Genomic DNA, 12887 nt, shown 5'->3' with positions numbered 1-12887 from the left:
GTACTCAGGGGATACTGGAAGGGCCAGCCCCCACCATTGGTACCCAAGACCCCTGAGCAGAGCCCAGACCCAGGGGGTGCCCCAGGCTGTCCAAGGCGCCCTGTGGGGAGGCAGGGGGGGACCTGGCTGCACTTGCCCAGGCTGCAGGAGCCCAGTGTGCAGCTCCCTGCTGGGGTAGTCCAGGAGGGGTCTGCCTCCTCCACCAGGCGGTCTCCACAGAGGGGCCTTGATATCTCCAGAGGGAGCCGGAGGGGCAGGAGGAGGAGGAAGAAAAGGGGAGAGGGAGGGGAGGGAAAGATAACACGATTTCCCCAGGTGCAGAAATTAGGGGAGTGGGGTGAAAAAGGATGAATACTTTCCTTTTCATATCTCTGTATTGCTCTGTATGTTCAACGAGCATTTTGTTTTTATCATTCTTGAAATTTATTAAATTAGATTACAAATGCTAATACTGAAATAACCCAAACAAATTACATTGCCTGGTTTGGCTTATTTTTGCCTGGAGGAAAAAAAAAAACCCACCCCGAAATGCTGCCTTCACCCCCACATTCCAGCGCACACCTCCTACCCTGAGGGCATGGTGGGTGCAGCCTGTTGCTAAATGTGGAGGCTAAATCCCCGTGGCTCACTCTTTCCTAAAACGGGAATGGGAAGAAGTTTCCTAATCCCTACCTACATTTGAATTTGTAATAACCAGTTTCCTGAATCAGTAAGTAAAGGGCTGAAATGTCGTTTTGAGCATCCAGTTTTCCCTGTCCCGTGCCTCCCCTAGGATAAAAACAGCCCCTGAGGTGGCCCCTGTGTATTGGGAGGAAGAACCCCAGAGCAGGTTTTCTCCTGCGCAGAGCCTGGTGTGGCCTCCTCTGCCAAACTCCCGGCCAGGTGATGAGGCCATGAGTCTTCCAGCAAAGGGGCCCTTCCCGCAGGTGAGGAGGTTGACTTCAGTCCTGTCTGCCCTCCAGGGCCCAGGCCTCGGCACCAGCTGCCCCCTCCACTGGAGCAGCCCTCCCACTCTCCCACCCCTGCCACCCTGACTGCTCTCTCATCCCAAACGCCACCTCCTCTCGGCAGCTTTCCCTGAACGCTTCTGTAATTTGGGTGTTCACAGCCCCCTTTCCACACTGTTTGGGGATTACCTTCGTGTATTCTTCCCCACTAGATGACCAGCCTCTCAAACACAGGGCCTGGCACCTGGGCCACGTCAGGGAGCACCAGGTGCAGGGATCTCTCTGGACAGAAGGTCACGCCACAGCATCTGGCCCCAGAATGTGGGTGAAATGATCATTTCGCTGATCACAATTATTCAAATGTCCAGTGGTCTGAGTAGCACTCTTTTTATTTTTTTTTTGGAGACAGAGTCTCACTCTGTCGCCCAGGCTGGAGTGCAGTGGCGCGATCTCAGATCACTGCAAGCTCCACCTCCCAGGTTCACGCCATTCTCCTGCCTCAGCCTCCTGAGTAGCTGGGACTACAGGCGCCCGCCACAGCGCCCGGCTAGTTTTTTGTAGTTTTATAGAGATGGGGTTTCACTGTGTTAGCCAGGATAGCCTCGATCTCCTGATCCATCCTCCTCAGCCTCCCAAACTGCTAGGATTACAGGCGTGAGCCACCGCACCCGGCCTGGTCTGAGTAGCACTCTTAAGTGTAAATCAGAGATTGAGACAACTTTGTAGTTTTAAAAATAAAAGTCACCAGGTATCAACGTCACAGTTGTCAGCTGCCGGCTCACTGCATTCATAATGAGTATTCCTGAGTTTATGGCCTGTGACCTGTCCTCACGCCTGCTTAATCCAGGTGCCCCAACTTCACACTGACTTCCTCCAACAGCAGGAGTTCTGTGATAGCCACAGGGGATGGAAAGCAACCCTGCAGGGCAAACAAACCCTGCTGTCTCCGTGGCATGTCTACACGGCACGGCCACATGTGAATCAAGAGAGAACACTGCTGGGACAGTTCCTTCCTTTCCTTCCTTTCCTTCCTTTCCTTCCTTTCCTTCCTTCCTTTCTTTCTTTCTTTCTTTTTTTGAGACAGAGTCTCCCTCTGTCGCCAGGCTGGAGTGCAGAGGCATGATCTCGGCTCACTGCAACCTCTGCCTCCCGGGTTCAAGTGATTCTCCTGCCTCAGCCTCCTGAGTAGCTGGGACTACACGCACATACCACCATGACCAGCTAATTTTTGTATTTTTAGTAGAGACAGGGTTTCACCATGTTGGCAAGGATGGTCTCGATCTCTTGACCTTGTGATCTGCCCGCCTTGGCCTCCCAAAGTGCTGGATTACAGGTGTGAGCCACCGCGTCCAGTCTGCTGGGACAGTTTCTAAGACAATGGGCTTGAGCCCTCCACAGCAGCAGTGGCTATGGTCTCCACAGCTCGTGCCAAGAAGCTCGTTACACACATTAACTTGTCGAGTCCTTGTGGCAGTGCTATGGGTATATTATTACTCTCACTGACCACAAGAGGCACAGAGAGGTGGAAGAGTGTGAGCAAGTTCACACAGCAGCAGGTGGTAGAGCTGCAGTTATAGCCCAGGAGGCTGGCTCCCAAGTGCAGAGCTTAAGCCCATGCCCAGGCCTGGCAGGTGATCAACCCCCAGCCTGGTACGGATCTCAGGTCTGGTGCATGGACCCCCTCCTCACATGCTTGCTGCTACAGCTCAAATGTTTGTCCCTGTTAGATACAGTTAGGTTCCCTCTTCAAACAGCTTAGCCAGTTTCCCTGTTCTCTGTACTGTAATTCCAAATACCCCCTTGCCTTTGCTGTGCCCCAACTCATCTGAATATGCCTGGGCACGCCTGAACTTGCTACAAACCCCAGTCCACATTCCTTTCCTTATTAGGGAATAGGTTACTTTCCTAGTCCCTCTGTAATTGACCCCCTTTCTCTCGCTTCTCACCTCCCTTACGTGCCTACCTTATCTAAGAAAGTTTAAATGTTTAGCCAGTTGGGACTAGTTCAGACTGTGTGGTCTGACCCTAGAAAATAGGGGAAAGACACAGAAGCAGAAGCTGCATTAGAGATAATAAAAACCCTGATTTCCTTTGTTCTGTGTGCTCTCGCCATTGCTGTATACATGAGACGCACCCTTCTGCAGAGGTAAATTTGCCTTGCTGAGAAACGCTTTGTCCTTTGTCTCAGTGCTAATTCTTCTTTGTGGCACCAAGCATTTGTTCCCAACATCCCCTTCAAAACTCAAGCTGAAATCTAATCACCAGTGTGGCAGTATTGAGAGGGGGCAGACTGTGAAGGTGCTGCTGTCAGGATGGACTGATCCATTCATGGATTAATGGGCCATCATGGGAGCGGGATGGGTGGCTCTGAAGACAGGAGGAAAGCTCTGAGCCAGCCAGCACACTCAGCCCGTCACCATGGGACTCTGCAGAAAGTTCCCACCATCCACAGGATGTGCCTCTCCACCCCGGATTTGCAGCCTCCATCACTGTAGGAAATCCATCCTTTTCTTTACAAATTCCCCAGGAGTTTCAGGTATTCTGTTACCCATCACAGGAGTGGACTAACACACCTGTACCCTCGTGCCCTGAATGAACAACACAGAGGATGCTGGTGAACTGATCCAAGCCAAGAAGTTGGACACAAGAGAATAGGCCCCAGGTTGAGGAAGTTCAAAACCAGGCAAAGTGATCTACATGGCTAGAGTAGTCCCCGTAGCCCTCGGGGACTCACGGGGGAGTCTGGGGCACTGGGTCTGTTCTCCTTCTTGACTTGGCACCAGTTCCATGGGTGTGTCCAGTTTGTTAAAATGTATCAAGATGCACAGGTATAATTCATGCACCCCTCTGTGTGTATTACATGCCAACAAAGCAAAGACCTAAATACAAGAGCTAACACTGAAAAATGATTAGAAGAAAACATGCTGTTAAGAGGACTGGTGCAGTGGCTCACACCAGTAATCCAAGTGCTTTCAGAGGCCAAGGCAACTGAGGCCAGGAGTTCAAGACCCGCCTGGGCAACATAGTGAGACACATTCTTCACACACAAAAAAAGAAAAATTAGCCAGGCATGGTGGCTTGTGCCTGTAGTCCCAGCTACTCAGGAGGCTGAGGTGGGAGGATACTTTGAGCCCAGGAGTTGTAAGTTACGGTGAGCTCTAATCATGCCACTGCACTCCAGCCTACATGACAGAGTGAAACCCAGACTCTTAAAGAAATGTTTTAAAAAGGTGGCAAAGGACTTGAATAGACACTTCTTCAGTGAAAACACACAAATAGACAACTGGTACATGAAAAGATGCTCAACATCATTGTCATTAAGAAAATGCAAATCAAAGCCATAGGAGACACCACTTCATACCCACAAGGGGAGCTACAATAATAACAACACAGAAAGGAAAAGACAAGGTGTTGGTGAGGATGTCAAGACACAGGAACCCTGGCCGGGCGTGGTGGCTCAAGCCTGTAATCCCAGCACTTTGGGAGGCCGAGATGGGCGGATCACGAGGTCAGGAGATCGAGACCATCCTGGCTAACATGGTGAAACCCCATCTCTACTAAAAAATACAAAAAACTAGCCGGGTGAGGTGACGGGTGCCTGTAGTCCCAGCTACTCGGGAGGCTGAGGCAGGAGAATGGCGTAAACTCGGGAGGCAGAGCTTGCAGTGAGCTGCGATCCGGCCACTGCAGTCCAGCCTAGGAGACAGAGCAAGACTCCGTCTCAAAAAAAAAAAAAAAAAAAGACACAGGAACCCTCGAGCACTGCTGATGGAAACACAAACTGGTGCAGCTACTGTGGGAAACAGTGTGTTGGTTTTTCAAGAAGTTAAACACAGAATTGCCAGGAGCCAGGAATTTCACTCTTTGGCATTTAAGGAAAACGAAGAGAAAAGAACAGGAGAAATGAAAACGTGGCTGGGCATGGTGGCTCAAGCCTGTAATCCCAGCACTTTGGGAGGCCAAGGCAGGCAGATCACCTGAGGTCAGGAGTTTTAGACCAGCCTGACCAACATGGCAAAACCCCATCTCTACTAAAAATACAAAAATTAGCCAGGCTTGGTGGTGGGTGCGTGTAATCCCAGCTACTCGGGAGGCTGAGACAGGAGAATCACTTGACCTTCGGAGGCAGAAGTTGCAGTGAGCTGAGATCGCATCACTGCACTGCAGCCTAAGCAACAGAGCAAGACTCCGGAAAGGAGGAAAGAAAGAAATGAAAGAAAGGAAAGGAAAGGAAATGAAGAAAGAAGGGAAGGAGAGAGGCAGGGAGGGAGGGAGGGAAAGAAGGAAAGAAGGAAGGAAGGAAGGAAGGAAGGAAGGAAGGAAGGAAGGAAGGAAGGAAGGAAGGAAGGAAGGAAGGAAGGTTCCACACAAAAACCTGTACATGATGTTCACAGCAGCATTCTATATAACTGCCAAAGGGTAGGAACAGCCGTCTTCCATCATAGATGAAGAAATTGTGGCGTATCCACGCCAGGGAGTATTATTTAGCCATGGACAGGAATGGAAGCACTGATCCTGCTACAACATGAACTCTGAAAACGTGTGCAGTGAAAGACACCAGACGCAAAGCCATGGGGTAGAGGATTCCTTCACTATGGAACATCCAGAGCAGGCAAATCCACGGAGACAGAAAGCAGGTGGCTGCCAGGAGCTGGGGGAGGAGGCAATGGGGAGTAACTGCCTAGTGGGGGTGAGGTTTCCTCTCGGGGTGACGAAAAAGTTTTGGAACTAGAGAGAACTGGAAATTGCGTGATACTATGAACGCACCAAATGCCACTGAACATTTTAAATGGCTAATTGTATGTTACATGAATGTCACCTCAATTTGTTAAAGAAGAGTTGATCCCCAAACGGCCAACTTTTAAATGACCAACCACATGCCAAGCATCGTGTCAGGTGCTCTGCCTGCCTCAAGTTCATCCTCACGGCAGCCCTTTGGGGTGAGCACTATTGTCACTCCTTGTTTTCCAGAGAAGGAGGTCGAGCCTCAGGGAGGCAACGAGGCCTACCCAAGGCCATGTCATTGAGAGAATGAGGAGCCAGGATCCAAAGCAGGCGGGCTGGATGCTGTCTCCTGGGAAGACTCCATGAGCCCTGGGGACAATCGGGGACATTTGTGGCTGAGCCCCTGCAGGTCAGGGGCCTCAGAACATGGAATTAACTGCATCCTTAGCTCACCGGCTCCCTGTCAACAGCACTCCCCCCACAACCAACGCACAGACGCAGGAAAAGGAAGGGTGGCAGAGCTCCTACCGCACTGGAGGTAGAGACAGAAACCTTCCACGCTGTACGTGCCACGGCCCGGCCCATGGCACAGAGGAGCAGCCTGGGGTCCAAGAAACCACGCAGCAGAGTTAGAACCAAGTCTGAGCCAGTGCCAGCTCTGCACCCTTTCCAGTGATGGCACAGCTGTGTGGCCAGGGGCAGCCAGCACCCTCACTTACAGTTTGGGCCACTCACAAAGCGTGAGAGTCAACAGCCAAACTGTTACATTTTAAGGATGCTCCATGTTCTGGAAGAATCCACCTGTGGTGAAGAGGCAGGGCTGGAGTGCCTGCGTCCTCAGGCCCTGGGGGACACCATGGGGCTGTCAAGTGGACAGAGTAAATGTACCTGCAGGTGCTCAGGCCTGTCCCAGGCTCGTGGCCAAAGCCATGGAGGTGACAGATTCCAGCCTGAGAGTCTCCGTTTCTGGCTTTGTGACTCAGGCTCCATGTCACCTGCTGGGGTTCAGTGTCCCCGTGTGTAAGACGGAGAGGCCTGTCCCTCCCTCTCAGGCTGGGGTAGTATAACCGGGCTCTGTGATTCCAGAGGACATTTAGCTGGAAGGTACCAGCATGGCACAGGTCACCCCATCCCTGCCCCATACTTCCTGCTGAGAACCAGTGGGTCACAGGTGGCCATCGAGGGGCTGATGGAATAAAAAATTAGGGGCCAGGCGCGGTGGCTCAAGCCTGTAATCCCAGCACTTTGGGAGGCCGAGATGGGCGGATCACGAGGTCAGGAGATCAAGACCATCCTGGCTAACACGGTGAAACCCCGTCTCTACTAAAAAATACAAAAAACTAGCCGGGCGAGGTGGCGGGCGCCTGTAGTCCCAGTTACTTGGGAGGCTGAGGCAGGAGAATGGCATAAATCCGGGAGGCGGAGCTTGCAGTGAGCTGAGATCCAACCACTGCACTCCAGCCTGGGCGACAGAGCGAGACTCCGTCTCAAAAAAAAAAAAAAAAAAAAAATTAGAAGTGTCCTCATTCCCCGTGTCACCTCCTATTGTCACTCCTTTTCTCTCATAGTGACTGGGATGTCCCAGTCATTGGCACACTGGCCACATCCTCCCAATTGCCACCCAAGGAGTGCCTGAAACCTCGGCCGCTGGTGGTTCCAGTGAGTGCACAGCTCCCCAGGCAGGTGGGAGTCCCAGCATCGCCCGTGTGGGGCTCAAGATGGCTCAGCTTTCAAAATAGACGAGCAGCTGAAAGACTGCAGCGCATGGTTTTAGGAAGACCATCTTGTGCCTTCCGAGGGGCGGCTGTCATCTTTAATACGGCAGAACGGGGTGCCAGGGACGCAGACCCACAGCCTGTGATGGCTCAGGGTGACCACAGGTCCTCAGCCAGTGCCGGGTCAGAGGGCAGAGGCTTTAGGGACACCCCCACTGTGATGCGCAGAGCAGGGCCAGCAGGACAGAAGTGGGGCAAAGCTGCCCCGGCTCCAGAAACCCCTCCTGTCCTGGCAGAGGAGAGCTGGTGGCCCCCGTTTCTGGGCTTCTGGAGAATGGGTCGGCCCTCTCTGCCATGAGCCCGTCACACCTGAGGCAGGCGGCCCCTTTCCTCCCTGAATCCAACCACGGAATCCGGGTGCAAAGGCCTCCTCTGCCCACTGGACAGCGGCCACGCTTCCCCTCCCTCCTTCCCGCTCCAGGCTTCCGCTCAGCCGAGGGCTGGGGCTGGGCCTGCGGGCCGCGCCTCTCTGGGGCAGGCAGCTCCCAGCAGCTGCTCCTCACACAGTCACCGGCCCAGTTCAGAGCTCTAGTTTCCTTTCTGAACTTCCAGAACTGAGTCCAGATCTTTTTTTTTTTTTTTTTTTGAGACGGAGTCTGGCTCTGCCGCCCAGGCTGGAGTGCAGTGGCCGGATCTCAGCTCACTGCAAGCTCCGCCTCCCGGGTTTACGCCATTCTCCTGCCTCAGCCTCCGGAGTAGCTGGGACCACAGGCGCCCGCCACCTCGCCCGGCTAGTTTTTTGTATTTTTTAGTAGAGACGGGGTTTCACCGTGTTTGCCAGGATGGTCTCGATCTCCTGACCTTGTGATCCGCCCGTCTCAGCCTCCCAAAGTGCTGGGATTTACAGGCTTGAGCCACCGCGCCCGGCTGAGTCCAGATCTTAAAAGCCCTAATCACCGTGATGCACAGACAAAATGATATTTATAAAGAAACAAATGAAAGCTACGAGCAGGGGATCCCCCTGGGGGAGTTTGGCGGCCAGGACAGAGTCCCCAGAATCCCCAGGGGCCACTGCATCCCAGAAAGAAGGGCTCCACTCTGAGCAATGCCCAGCAAGGCCCCTCGAGCTCTGGGGCCCTCCTCAGACCTTCCCTGTGCCTTGGAACACAGCTTCTCTTGGGCCCAGGCCTGTCCAGTGCACTCACTCCTGGCCCTGCTCCCTCTTCCTCTCTACCCAGCTCCCTTTAGGGCGTGAGCCTCAGAAGAGCTTGGCCTACTGGCCTCATTCTCTGCTGTACCCCGGTGTCCCCTCCAGCAGTGGCACTGGCAGAGGAGCTGTCCAGTGGGGACGTTCTGAACAAGGGAACGCGGTGCCCAGGAGGGCAGCCTGAGCGGCCCGAGAGGACCAGAGAATACTGACTAAGTTTGGGAAAGCCTCTGGCAGAATCCAGCCTGCGGATGTTCACACGCACTCAGCGTGTCCAGGCTCGGAGGGTCCTGCTACAAAGACAGTGATGAGCACATTGTCCAGGGATCAGCGGATGCGAGGGAGGACATGACAGGCCAGCATGGAAGGGTAGGACCAGGGGCTCTGATGTGCTGCTGGCATGAGGCAAGGCAGGAACGCGGTGATCTGGCGAAGGGTGTGTGCGCATGTGCGTGTCTGTGTGTCTCCATGTTTTGCCTGTGTGTCTGTGTGGATGTCTTTCTGTGTGTGCATCGTGTGTGCTGTCTTGGTTGTCTGTGTGCACACCTGAGTGTCTCTCTGTGTGTTTGTGTGTTGTCTGTGTGTTGCTCTGTGCAGTCTCTGTGTCCATGTGTCCACATGTTGTCTGTGTATGTGTTGTTGTGTCCATGAATGTTGTCTGTGTCTCTCCGTGTGCTTGTGTGTCTCCATGTGTTGTCTATGTGTACGTGTCTGTGGGACCCGTGTGTGTTTTCTGTGTGTCTGTGTTGGTGTCTGTGTCCCTGTGTTTATGTTGGCTGTATCATGTGTTTCTGTGTGTTTATTTCCATCTGAGTTGTTTGTGTGCCTAAGTGTGCTGTCTGCATGTCTTGTACGTGTATGTGATCTGTGTGTCCTTTTGTGTGTGTGTCTGTGTGCTTTGTGTGTGTATATATCTGTGTATCTGAGTGTGTCTGTGTCATCTGTGTCTTTCTGTATGCTTGTGTGTCTGCATGTGTCTATGTATGTGTATAATCTGTGTCTGTGTGTGTATGTCTGTGTGTCCTGTGTGTGGCCTATGTGTATGTGAGTCTGTGCCTGTGTGTGTCTGTCTCGTGTGTGTGACTGTGTGTGTCTGTGTTTCTTCCTGTGTCTGTGTGTCCATGTGTGTTTTCCGTGGGTGGTGCCTGTGTGTGTATATCTCTGTGTGTCTGTGGATGTGTGTATCTGCACGTGTGCAAAAACTAAAAGGACGACTTCTAGATGCCAGCAGTAGTTAGCTGCGGGGGTGGCACTATGAATATTTGGGCTTATTTTATGATAAACAGGTATTCCTTCTGAGCGAGAGAAGTTGGGGACTTGAGAAGTCGTGATCACCTCTGCCCTTCAGAAATGCTGTATATTTATTTGGAAACACGGTTTGTTTTCTCCCAATGACGAGTCATCGCCACTTCCTGCCCCAAGACAGACAAGATGAAGCAAAGAACAAATGTCCTGCAGTTGCAAGAATGATGTTCAACTGGTCCCTGACCCAGGGCAGAGACAGCCTGGGCACCCCCTTTCCTGCCAGCCTCCCCTGGGGCAGGGATCTGTCACCTGCGTCTCCGTGAACCCAGCACCTAGCCCAGGGTGGAACACATGGTGAGGCCAGGAAGGGTCTACAAGGGAGTGGTTGACTGGGGAAGGAAAGAGGAGGGGCAGAGGGAGGGAAGGAGGAGGGGAGGAGTAAAGGGAGGAGGAATTGATTCGAAGTCCCAGGGGGACGCTGGGCTTCTCGTTGCCGTGGAGACGGCCCCGGCACAGGCTGCACGAGGCACATGGGGCCCAGACCTCGGCCCTGGCAGGGTTAACAGAGGGTGGGGCTGGAAAGAGGCGCCCCCACTCCCGCCCACCTCTGCAGGGAGGTGTTGACAGGGCGAGGGAGGGATGGAGTCCCTGGAAGGCTGGGCTCTGAACACTGAAGCCAGTGGCTTCCCCTCATCCACACCTTCTCCCTTTATGCAGCGCGGGTCTAGAGGCTGGTCACACCGCTGTCCCCGTGGATTTGCCTGCCGAGTCCCAGCTCCCTCTGTGGGGGCGGTGCCATCCGTCCCCAGGAGCCGGCTCTGCCGCAGTTGCTGCCAGGCGCCACCCACCTCTGCTGCCACAGCCCAGTGCCTCCCCCATCCCTAGCCAGCCATCCCGGCCCAGGAGTGGGGCACAGATATCAGCCCCTTCCATGCTCCCACAGGACCCCAGCAAGGAGCCAGCTCATCAGGACAGACATGCAGAGATGGGTGGGATGCAGGCCAACACACACGAGGGTGCTGCACGTTTAGGAGAAACTGAGGGAGCGACGGGGAAGGAAAATCCCACTGTCACCACCAAATGCACATTTCGCGGGCAGGCGGGCACTACGGGCGCCAGCACTTAGGATGGCACCATGCCCGCCACACGCAGACACAGCACAGGCGAGGGCTCGGCTGGTGGTGGGAGCCTGGGATGCTCTGTGTTTGGGTCCTGCAGAGAGAAGCCAGGGGCACTGCCAAGCGCCTTGGGGGGCAAAATGGGGTATGGGGGAACAAGTGGCTCCCAGGTCTCACACCTGACTGCTCTGTGCCAAAAACCCACCTACCCGCAGCCCCGCCTGGCCCCGGGGAGCCCCCATCAGCCCCTTGGAGTTGCGGGCCAGGCTTCCTACCTGCACGGTGTCTGGGCACCAGAGCCCAGTCTGACGGCCCTGCTTGAGTGCCCCGCTCCCTGGAACGGGTGCCTGCGAGGGTGGATGCCCTCACTTTCAGCCAGCGGTCTGTCACCTGCTCCTGCTGCACCCCAGGAGTCCACTGTCACCCGGCTGGGCGCCGGCACGCTGGGCCAAGCATCAGGCAGCGCCACCGCAGCAGCAGCAGCTCCCCTTCTGCGGAGCCAGGCTTGTCCCCGCCCGCGGTTCCCACCTTGCACCCGGGGAGGATGCTCAGAGCTGTGTGGAGCCCGCCGACTCAGCCACGCCGCCACAGACTCGCCTCCCCGGCAGAGGCGAAAACAAAAGCATTAATCTTCCCTGGGAGGCCCTTTCTCCTCCATAGCAGAGGAGGAGGAAAAAACCCAGACCTGTTTTGCTCCTGCTCCTCGAATTAGGATGGTTCCTTCCCGATGAACCAGGGTGTACCCCAATTTCTGTATCTGGCATTAAATACCAGAGATGCTTACACTGCAGATGTGGGACCCTTGCCTCCCAGCCCATCAAGGGGCCGGGGGGGGGCACTGGCTGCCCGATGCAACCCACTTTGCTCACCCAGTGCGGATCGTGCCTGAGGCAGAGTAACCAGAGTTTGGGTGGGGTCTGCCCCTGACCCCAGGCCAGGGCCTCTCTGGTGTGGGGGCTGCTGCCCATGTCAGAAAGGCGAGGCAGGTGAGGTTCCTGCACCAGCAGCAGCAACAGCAGCAGCTGACTGCACCCAAGATGCACCCCACTTTAGGCCACCAGATGTTCCAACGTGGCTATGCTATTAAGCCAAAAATGCAAACCCACATCTGTGCACTAGGAGAAGATGAAGGGTCGGGGGAAATCTGCGAGGCCCGGGCTCCAGTCTGGCTCTGCCACCGGCTCTCAGTGGCTGATGGCCGGGCACATGGGTGGATCCAGCTGGACACCCAGGTGAGCGGTGGGAGGCGGTGTGTATATGGGGGAGGGGGTGTGCCTGCATGTGGCGTTGGCCTGGCTGAGCATCAGAGCCACCTGCGTGTAAGAGGAGCAGGGTCAGGGACAGCACGTGAGTGGGGAACGCAGGCCCTGAATGGCCCCTGGGGAGGCAGGGAGGAGTCAGTAAGAGGAGGCTTAAAGGCCTTAGGGTTTCCTGCACACAAAGCCCCCAGATCTGCAGAACAGCGGGGACAGTGCAGGTGGAGGGTCACAGAGAGGGCCGCCTCGAAGGGAGAGGGGAGGCTGAGTCTCTGCAGCGGGGACTTCCATGCCAGGCTGCAGGCTGCTGTTTTTAATGGGAGAGACGAACACTGTCTAAAACACCACTGGGGAGGAAGCCTTGGCAGATAAGCTGGGGAAGACGGGGAGGAGACAGGATTAAGCACGGCAGAGGGGGCGATGGCCAGAGGGGCTGGACCCAGGCATAGGCGTGTTGGGGGTGGGGGTGGTGTGCGGGAAGCAGCAGGTCAGGGGAGAGAGTAAGGATAGAAATGGGGTCTCATGGAGAGTGAGCCACCCAGGCTGCCCTCGCTGAGGTCTGGCCGCCATCTCTTTGTCAAGCAGAAGACAGGGCCGCTGTGTGGGCAGGGAGCGCAGTCCGGGAGAGTGTGGAAGGTCTGGGCTGTTCTCTGCAGAGAACGGAAATGTGGCTT

General features: G+C 54.9%; 1 protein-coding gene across 50 annotated transcripts in view; it reads right to left on the bottom strand.

Moving 5' to 3' along the window:
• The window catches only part of ABLIM2 (actin binding LIM protein family member 2), a 218272-nt gene that overhangs the window by 118832 nt on the left and 86553 nt on the right, over positions 1-12887 (bottom strand). The gene's annotated exons all lie outside the window — the stretch shown is intronic.

The sequence above is a fragment of the Macaca fascicularis genome, chromosome 5 (genome assembly GCF_037993035.2).
Source record: "Macaca fascicularis isolate 582-1 chromosome 5, T2T-MFA8v1.1".
In the NCBI taxonomy this organism is placed as follows: domain Eukaryota; kingdom Metazoa; phylum Chordata; class Mammalia; order Primates; family Cercopithecidae; genus Macaca; species Macaca fascicularis.
The sequence above is the reverse complement of the archived record's forward strand: the minus strand, read 5'-3'. Positions and strand labels throughout refer to the sequence as shown.